The sequence below is a fragment of the Sapajus apella genome, unplaced genomic scaffold (assembly GCF_009761245.1).
Source record: "Sapajus apella isolate SASKATOON/1434 unplaced genomic scaffold, GSC_monkey_1.0 scaffold64, whole genome shotgun sequence".
In the NCBI taxonomy this organism is placed as follows: Eukaryota; Metazoa; Chordata; class Mammalia; order Primates; family Cebidae; genus Sapajus; species Sapajus apella.
The window spans coordinates 12,566,923-12,576,597 of NW_022437004.1; the positions used below are offsets into that span (position 1 = coordinate 12,566,923).

The following is a 9,675-nucleotide window of genomic DNA, read 5'->3' on the forward strand; positions in this document are numbered from 1 at the left end:
TTCTAGTTGTTCCGCCTCACTGAACCAAATGACTTTACATCTTACACGTATTGATTGGTGTTGCATGTCTCTCTAAAATATATAAAAGCAAGCTCTACCCTGACCACCTTGGGCCCATGTTGTCAGGACCTCCTGAGGCTGTGCCATGGGCGTGTCCTTAACCTTGGCGAAATAAGCTTTCTGCTTGACTGAGACCTGACTCAGATATTTTGGGATCACAATCAACAATCACCATGGTGTGACATTTGACTACAGCATTCAGTACAGAGATGAGCTATACAGGTATGCAGCCTGAAAGCAAGAAGCTATACCAGATCACTTATGTGTGAAGTGGGCTACATCATACAGGTTTTATAAGGACACTTGATGGTGTTTGCACATGGATGAAATCACTAAGGACACATTTCTCAGAAAGTATCCATATCATCATTTGATGCGTGACTGTGTTTTAAATGGCTAAAACCTAGGAGAAAAAAAGCAACTGAACTCCTATTATGGTTTAATAACAAACCTTAATATAGTTAACATATTTCATGTAATCTAAGATGCTAATGATTAACAAATATCATTTTATGCACCATCACAAATAGCTTGCCAATAAAACCAACTTTCTCAATAACAACAAAAATGTGAACTTACTTTTATTAATGTCAGTAAAGTAAAATGAAAATGAATTATGGTTCTGATACATTAAAGCAAAAAAGGAAGAAGCCGTTAGCCTGAGGTCTTGCCTAAGCAAATGGAAACCAAACTTGGAGTCATTTAAACTGACTTAAAAACATTAACAAACCAACCAATCACTAACAAAAAGCCTAGCTTCTAGTTGGCTGTATGATTAGGGACGCTCAGGGAACCATCCCCACAACCAGCGACCGCCAAGCTGGAGCCAATGGGAAAACTCACTTCGCTGCCACTGCTAAGAGCTCAGAGCCCCAAGCCCTGTTATCCGTTCTTGTGCTTCAGGCAAGATTCATGAATCATTCCTTTGCTCAAAAAAACTGTTTAAATTTAGTTGGCCTAAAATTTTTCTAACCCTTACATCCTAACCGCTAACTGTTAACCCCTAACTCTAACCCTATCCCCTAGCCCTAATCCTCACCCTAAACCCTAACCATACGTTCGTTTCTACGTTTGCACTGATATGTCAGTGTTGCGTATTAAAACTGCTGTTCTGGCAAGGCCGCGTGACTAGTGCTGATTTTATAGTAACATTTTTGGACTGAGGCTTTGCATTACCGTTAGGTGTTTTCTACCTGAGCACTGGGGTTATTGTATTCGTATTTCAGAGGTCATATCTGCCTTAGGAACGCTCCGTTTGTCTTCTGAGGCTGTGGTGTGCACCTCACACTGCAGCTGCCTGGCCTTGGGTGGCAAGAACCTAGGGGCCCAGCATTCAGAGGGGCTCTTCGTGTCCAGTTCCCACACAGAGCTCTTCTTACTAGTCTCTGACCCTAAGCAGTCAGGAATGCAAACAGGAAGGATTTTACTCACTGTGGACACGACCCAGAGTTGTCCCAAACTGAGGCTGTGCCTGCTACGTCTGTGCTGTGGAGAACGCACCTCCACCGTCACGGTGCCCCACAGGTCTGTACTGAGGAGAATGCAACTCCACAGACCGCCGTGAAGCGACGGGCGTCGGCGCCATGATGCCAACTGAAAAGGCAGGCTCGGGCGCCCCCTGCTGGTGGCCAGGCAATGCGGGGCCCTTTTGCTCATGGTACTCCCTGGTAGCAGCTAGAGCCACTGCAAGGCCCTCTTGCAGTAAGAATCCGGCCCCAGGGTCTGTGCAGAGGAGGACGCAGCTCCACCCTCACAATGTCCCCCAGTTCTATACAGAGGAGAATGCAACTCTGCAGACCACTGTGACTCAATGCACTGCAGTGGTGTGACATGATGCACACCCAGTGGCGGAGCCTCAGGAATCTGAAAGGCGGGCGTGGGCACCCCCTGCTGGGGGCTCTTGCTCACCATGCTGTCACCGCGCCCCCTTCTGGCAGCTAGGGCCACGGCAGGGCCCTCTTACAGTGTGGTGACCAGCATCACCTGCCGGCAGCTGGAGCACTGCAGGGCCCTCTTGCTCACAGTGTAATGGCAATATGCCCACTGCTGGCAAGCAGGGCAGTGCTACATCCTCTTGCCCATGGTGTGGTGCCTGTGCTGCTGGGCACTCTTACTCTCAGTGTAGTGGGGGTACACCCCCTGCTGGCCGCTGGGGGCACTGCAAGACTCTGTTGCTCATAGTGTCCTGGCAGCACTCCCGTGATGGGAACTAGAGCATTGCCGGGTCCTCTTGCTCATGGTGTGGTATTCGTGTGCCCCCTGCTGGCTGTTTGGCGCACTGTAGGGCCCTGTGACTCACAGTGTAGTGGCCCTGCTGGCAGCTGGGGCACTGCGGGACCATCTTGCCCATAGTGTACTGGCGGCACGCCCCCTGCTGGCTGCTTGGTACACTGTAGGGCCCTCTTGTGCACAGTGTAATGGTGGCATGCCCCCTGCTGGCAGCAGGGGACACTGTAGGACCCTCTTGCTCAGTGTTGTGGCAGCATGTACCCTGCAAGCAGCTGGTACACCTCAGGGCCCTCTTGCTACCAGTGTGATGGCTGGCGCCCCCTACTGGCCTCCTTCTGCAGCATTTAAAGTCAGAAAGCCAGTTTATTCAACAACCACAGTTCTGGAAATTCAAACTGAAACGGAGCTATTACTGGAAAGAGCTGATGTCCCAGTTCTTGTCTAACTTGGGAGAAAGATTTTAACCAAGAGGCAGTACAAAGATGGCAGATAACTTTATTGAAAATAAATACAGTGTAAAGAGCTTCTTATAGAAAATATAAGTAGGCCCCAAGGGAGCAGTGTGCTGACTGTGCAGGAAAACAGCCCAAAAGTCCTGTGCAGGGAATTTTATTATGTACTTCTTGACATTCCTGCCTCTGTTTCAACTCTCCACCTGTTTTGTCTGGTTTTTCTGTTCCTACCTTAGGTCTCCAACTTGCCTCTCTTTGGCTTGTGGAGCCTTCTCATTGTTGGTTAAGGCACATGTGTGGTGATAAATCCAAATCCACTGTTGTGGCTGGCTCCTTCCCGCCTCCCAGGAAGGCCCTACAGCAGTCACGTCTGTACCTCCCGTGCCTCCCTATCTCTTTCGGATGTCCTTCCTTGCCCTAATCTGAGAAGAGAAATCTTCCCCAGGTTTCTCTTAAAAATGTCCCCTTTGTCCTTCTTATCAGCATGTAGCTAGCAATTCTCTGACATTTTGACTGTAGAGTGAATGATGATTGGGGCATCCTAAGAGGAGTTCTAGGGTGTTTTTTTCTGCATAGTTACCTCTTCTTCCTCCTACCCACAACTGACAAGCGCCCATCCACTCCAGCATTAGAGATGCTACTAATATATAAATTTTTGATGGTCCCTCCAGGTGAGCCTTCCCATCATGTTCATGTCTAGCTATCTACCAACTCTAACAGAGACCACTATTCTGTGTCTTTCCCAAAATAAGTGAGGGAACAATTCATTGGAAACCATAGGAAAGAAAATGAATGTAGATGAAAACTTTGCAACTTATACAAATAATCACTCAAAATCATCCTTACACTAAAAATGCAAAACTATACAATTTCTAGAAGAAAACAGAATAAAAGCTGTCTCCTCTTGGGTTCGGTAATGAATTTTAACAAGCAACACAGTCAATACACACCAAAGAAAGAATTAGGTGGATTTTTTAATATTAAAAGTGTATACTCTGGAAAAGATCTTGTTAAGGGAATAAAAACATGAGCCACATATTGAAAGAAACTATTTGCAAAATACAGATCTAGAAAGAATTTGTATTCAATATACAAAAATATCTTAAAACCAAGTAAAGCAGCCCAATTAAAGATGCACACAAATCTGAACAGACACCTAACCAAAGGATTTAAGAGAAACCAGCCCCTTCAAAAGACTCCACCACTGATATCAACCATCTGCCTGAAGCTGCCTTTCCTTTCTTGCCTGATAAGAGACCACCCATGACAGAGGGGGTCGGGATAGTATACAGTGGATGCACAGGGCAAGTTTTCATGTCCTCTGCTTCACCTTTTGATGTCAGAAGGCTGAAAACTTCACCCTTTACCCTGTCATCATGGTAACATTGCCATTTTTTGTACATGGGACCCATGAGGAAGCAAGAAACTCAACTGCAATTGCACTCATTTCTCCTTTCATAAATATTCATGACTCCTCCTAGAGCTTATTAAATATTTGTATTTGGCCATGCCACTCAGCATAAATTTCTGTTTCCTTTATCTCTCCCTTAAAGTGTCTGCTTCTGGCTTCTGGCTGGAGTCTATGCTTCCCAGCCTATTAAAAGGACTACCCTACAGGCTGCAACCCTTTACAGGAAGTAAATCTCTCACTGGGTACAGGCACTCATGCCTGTAATAGCAACATTTTGGGAAGCCAAAGTGGGTGGATCACCTGAGTTCAGGAGTTTGGGACCAGCCTGGCCAACATGGTGAAACCCTGTCTCTACTGAAAATACAAAAAATTAGCCAGGCTTGGCGATGGACATCTGTAATCCCAATTAATTGAGAGGCTGAGGAAGGAGAGCTGCTTGAACCCGGGAGGTGGAGGTTGCAGTGAGCCAAGATCACACCACTGTACTCAAGCCTGGGCAACAAGAGTGATACACCTTCTCAAAAAAATAAAAATAAATAAAAATGCAAAAAATGAAATCCCTCCTTTCCAAATTTATGAACCTCATCATTATTCAGTTGACAGTCTTACAAAGTTCAAAAGACCTTCCATGCTCTCCCACAGAAGTTCTAGAAATTGTCATTTTGTTAATTAGTTTTGATGCATGAGAACTTGTAATCAAATGAGTAGAAATATTGAAACTGTGGTTTACCAGTTACCTGTCTCTTAAGCCAATCAAGCAGATATTTAAAATTAACTATGAGAATATGTATGCCTGATTCATGGCTAAAATTTTAGGATGAAACCTATGAGATCTCTATTTGTGTTTTTTGCCTATTAATGTATGTTATGTATATGTGATATTTTCTTAACTCCAGATAGCAATGCAAAATTCATTTATAAAATCCTCTAAAAATGCTCTATTCTAACTTAGCTTGGAAAATAAATAAGCATTTATACGTAAATATTCCCCAAACTCCTAGAAATGTAGAAACTGATATAAATGTTTTTCAAGTTAACACAATTTACACAAAACATAGTTAAATAAGGTCAATTTAATATTTTTGGTGTAATAAAACAACTATGCCTTCAGAGTATCACTATTGAATATAAAACAAACATAAATTTCTATTCTCCTTAAGTTCTACTCAAATAAGCTAATATTATACTTACTAGATGCTTAAAATCTTAAAGCTTATAGATTGATTCTAATTAAGTTCTTATTCTTATTTAAAAAACATTATTTCAATAATTTTTTTATAGTAAATCTTCCTAATAATAGTTTCCAAAGTACCTTTGGTAATTTTTAACTTTAAAGTTAAGCTAACTAAAAGATTTGCATTAAATATCTAGATCATTTATGAATAAGATACAATACTAAAATATTAATTACTGAACATAACTAATTCAAATTTATATACTTTTGTCCCTTATTTTTATGGAGAGAATACAGATATTTTGGCCTGTTAATAAACTTTTTTTTTTTTTTTTGTCTGCAACACTGAGAAATTGTACTATGAGGAAACATCACTCTAGATGTTGGGAGATCATATACTCATACATTTTCTAATCTACTATAGAATGTTAATATATGACAATTGAAAATTTTCTACTTCCTAGTTTACTCTGGAAAATAAAGATTACTAAGTGTTAAAATATAATCTATACATAAATAAAATTAGTAGAAATAATAGAATAACTAGAAACTCTATGCAAAGTATGCAGGAAAAGTAGGGCAAGTTATGCAAATAAAGTAGGTTGTATTTTTTATAAGAAAAACTATACCAAATACACAAGTAAAAAGAGATATCTAACATTCCCTGTGTTATATTTGAATTGGTAAAATGTTATGTTTTCAGAAATTATATAAAATTCCTGGAAATTTGTCAATGTCCTCCTTATCCATGCTACGTGCTGGTATAGTGTTGAGTCATATTTTCAATTATTATTTTAAATGTCATATGCCACAGACAAAATTGAATATCCTTGTCAGTTGTGGTATAATGAACTCTCATCAGATCTTTTGTCATAGTCATTTCGTGCTCTTTGTCATTTAGATATTATTTAGCCCTGATGCTTGCCTAAAAGCTCCTGCAATCAGCTATGGATCAGAATGTTCATCTCCAACACGGGAGTCCCTCTGAGACTCAGAGAAAAGACTATGACAGGTACTCTGGCTACAGGCTTCTGATGATATTGCTCAAATAACTTTAAAACCATACACTTGACTCAGTGGAGCTGTCCAGAAGTCTAGTTGAGAAACTGATGGGTTCATGACACTGCTAACCCAAGATTCAGCAAGACTGGAATTGAGTACATGGCACTGAATAAACTGATGAAAATGATTATAATTTTATAGCTTCTTTTGAGCATTGCTGGTTCTTTAATGTTATAGTTTCTGGATTTAAGGAATCTCTTTCTCTTAAGCTAACTATAACTCACAACAATTTAGTAGATTACATTTATTTAAATAGAAATGAAGCATTTATTTTTTCCTCGACTGATTTCTCCAGAATTTTGAAATTCTTACTGAACACTCTTATTTTCATGACAATATAGTTGTTACCAGAAGTCCAATAAGAATCTGTTCACCTCAGAACAGGACATAATTGGAAGCTTTGTTTATATTATCAAGGCTTTTACTGGAATATCATATTTAGCAATAGTATACCTAAGATCAGTTATGACCAGCAATTTTAAGGAACTAAGGTTGATTTTTATGGACCCAATACTTACAAAGCAGTCTCAGAAAAGCCCTCCTGATACCTAGATTACAGGATTCACATCCTTACAGGTTAGTAAGAAAGGTCCTTTCCTTGCAGGCCCAGGAATTTGGGGATAGTTTGGGGACCTCAAGAAGAGAGGAATTCACTCAAAGCTATTAGGACTACAGCTGAAATTTGATAGTATGTTCTGGGCTTGGCTTTTAGCCTCAATAAGGCCTTTAAAACTCCAATCTGAGATTCTGTAGGAAAACTTGCAGCAAAGAAGCTTGAAAGCACCTATGTGGTCAGCTCCTGTTCTTGCTGCACTTACATAAATAATCAGGCAAAATCTAACAAAACTAGACTTATTTTTAAAACAAGAATAATCTTTGATTATCTATGATCAAAAATGATGGTTACTACAGAGAGAAATTTTATGTTTCAATGAAAAACTATAACTCAGCCAGGCATGGTGGCACATGCCTATAATTCCAGCACTTTGGGAGGCCAAGAGTTCAAGACCAGACTGGGCAACATGGCAAAACCCCATCTCTACTAAAAATACAAAGATTAGCTGGGCATGATGGCATGTGCCTGTGGTCCCAGCTAATCAGGATGCTGAGGAGGGAGGCTTGCTTGTACCCAGGAGATAGAGGGTGAAGTGAGCTGAGCTGGCACCACTGCACTCTAGCCTCTGCCATAGAGCTAGACCCTGTCTCAAAAAAAATTTTTTTTTAATAGGAAAACTATAGCCATTGTGGGATATCAGGTTCTAGTCTTGTTTCTTTTCTCTGGGCTATTTTTACCTCTTTGTAAACTGGATCCTGCCATCTGATGAATTTTGTCACAGGGTAATACATGTGGAACAAGCAGCCAAGTATTGTCTCCCCTATTAATGTATCTATTGTCAGATAATTTGAAGGCCTCCAACCCTGGAACAAAGAAGAGGAAGGTTTGGCCCCCAAAATGCATAACCAAATTGTAATACATTTATGCAATGGAATACTATTTTGCCATAGAAAGGAGCAAGCTATAAACTCACACGAAGACATGAGTGATCCTTCATGCACACTGCTAAGTGGAAGAACACAGTGTGAGGAGAATCCACACAGTGTGACCTCATTTAATGAGATTCTGGAGAAGGGAAACTACACAGATGGGAAGCCATTGGCTGCATGGGGTGGGGGTTTGAAGTGTTCCATATGATACTTAATAGTATATACTGGCCACTATCCATTTGTCAAAACATGCAGAATTTTACACCTAAATGGGTAAATCAAACTCTATTCAAATTAAATAATATTATTCAGGATGTGGAGTATCCCAGCAAAGAATCCATAATGTGAAAAATCATTTAACTATGTTACAAATTACAATGATTTGTATGTGGTTTGTCCCTGCAAAAACTCATATTCAAATTTGACCTCCAAGTTGGCAGTATGGGGAGGTGGGGCCTAGTGGAAGGTGTTTGGATTATGGAGATCTATCCCTCATGAATAGATTAATGCCCTCCCATGGTGGTGAGTTCTTTCTGCTCTCACAGGAATGGATTAATTCCTGCAAGAGTAGATAGTCAATAAGAGTCTTGCTTCATCTGCAAACAGAGACAACTTGACTTCCTCTCTTCATATTTAAATATCCTTTATTTCTTTCTCTTGCCTGATTGCCCTGGACAGAACTTCCAATACTATGTTGAATAGGAGTGGTAAGAGAGGGCATCCTTGTCTTGTACCAGTTTTCAAAAGAAATGCTTCCAGCTTTTGCCCATTCAATATGATTTTGGCTGTAGGTTTGTCATAAATAGTTCTTATTATTTTGAGATATGTTCCATGCAAAGACACACAAAGTCTCTAAACCAAGGGATGGAGGAAAATTTACAAAGCAAATAGAAAGCCAAAAAAAAGTAGGGGTCGCAATTCCTAATCTCTGACAAAACAGACTCGTGTGTGTGTGTGTGTGTGTGTGTGTGTGTGTGTGTGTGTCTGTGTGTGTAGACAAGCCAGAATGTGCTGATTTGGTGCCTGCGAAGTGTCACATACCATGTAAAAGTGATCTACACATAGCTTCATTTATTCCTCACACCACTGCTATAAGCTGGGCATAATCTGCATTTTACAGATAAAGAAACTGAAGAACAGAGAGGCTAGGTACTTTGCTCATAGTCACATGGCAAGGTTAGTGGCAGATAAAGGGCTCAAATTCAGGTTGACACTGTAGCTCAGCAATATTGCCTCAAAAAACCCAAACTGTGAACATAAAACAGTTCAAAACAAGCTTCATGTGGGCCATGAAAACAAGGCACACTTTCCAATCTGCCCCACTTTAAAAAGAAGAGTTTACAGGCAGAGCACAGGCCAGGCACAGTGGCTAATGCCTGTAATCCCAGCACTCTAGGAGCCCGAGGCAGTCAGATCATGAGTTCAAGAGATTGAAACCATCCTGGCCAACATTGTGAAACCCCATCTCTATTAAAAATACTTTTAAAAAAAATTAGCTGGGTGTGGTGGCCTGTGCCTGTATTCCCAGCTACTTAGGAGGCTGAGGCAGGAGAATTGCTTGAACCTGGGAGGTGGAGGTTGCAGTGAGCCAAGTTCACACCACTGCACTCCAGCGTGGCAACAGAGTGAGACTCTGTCGCAAAAACAAACAAACAAAAAAAAGCACAGCACACACAAAACACAACACTCAATGCTGGAGAGGATGTCCTTAAGTCCATCAATATCACCATACATTCTGTGCAATCAAGAAATTTACTTGGATGAGGGTGGGGTGGGCTCCCGTGTGTAATTCCAGCACTTTG

At 41.0% G+C, this 9,675-nt stretch overlaps 1 long non-coding RNA gene across 1 annotated transcript in view; it reads left to right on the plus strand.

The window, feature by feature from the left end:
* The window catches only part of LOC116530015, a 14,003-nt gene extending 4,818 nt beyond the window's left edge, over window positions 1-9,185 (plus strand). Inside the window, exon 3 of the long non-coding RNA XR_004259789.1 lies at window positions 9,174-9,185. This is a non-coding gene — a long non-coding RNA (uncharacterized LOC116530015). The remainder of the gene's footprint in view (window positions 1-9,173) is intronic.
* Window positions 9,186-9,675: the final 490 nt, after the last annotated feature.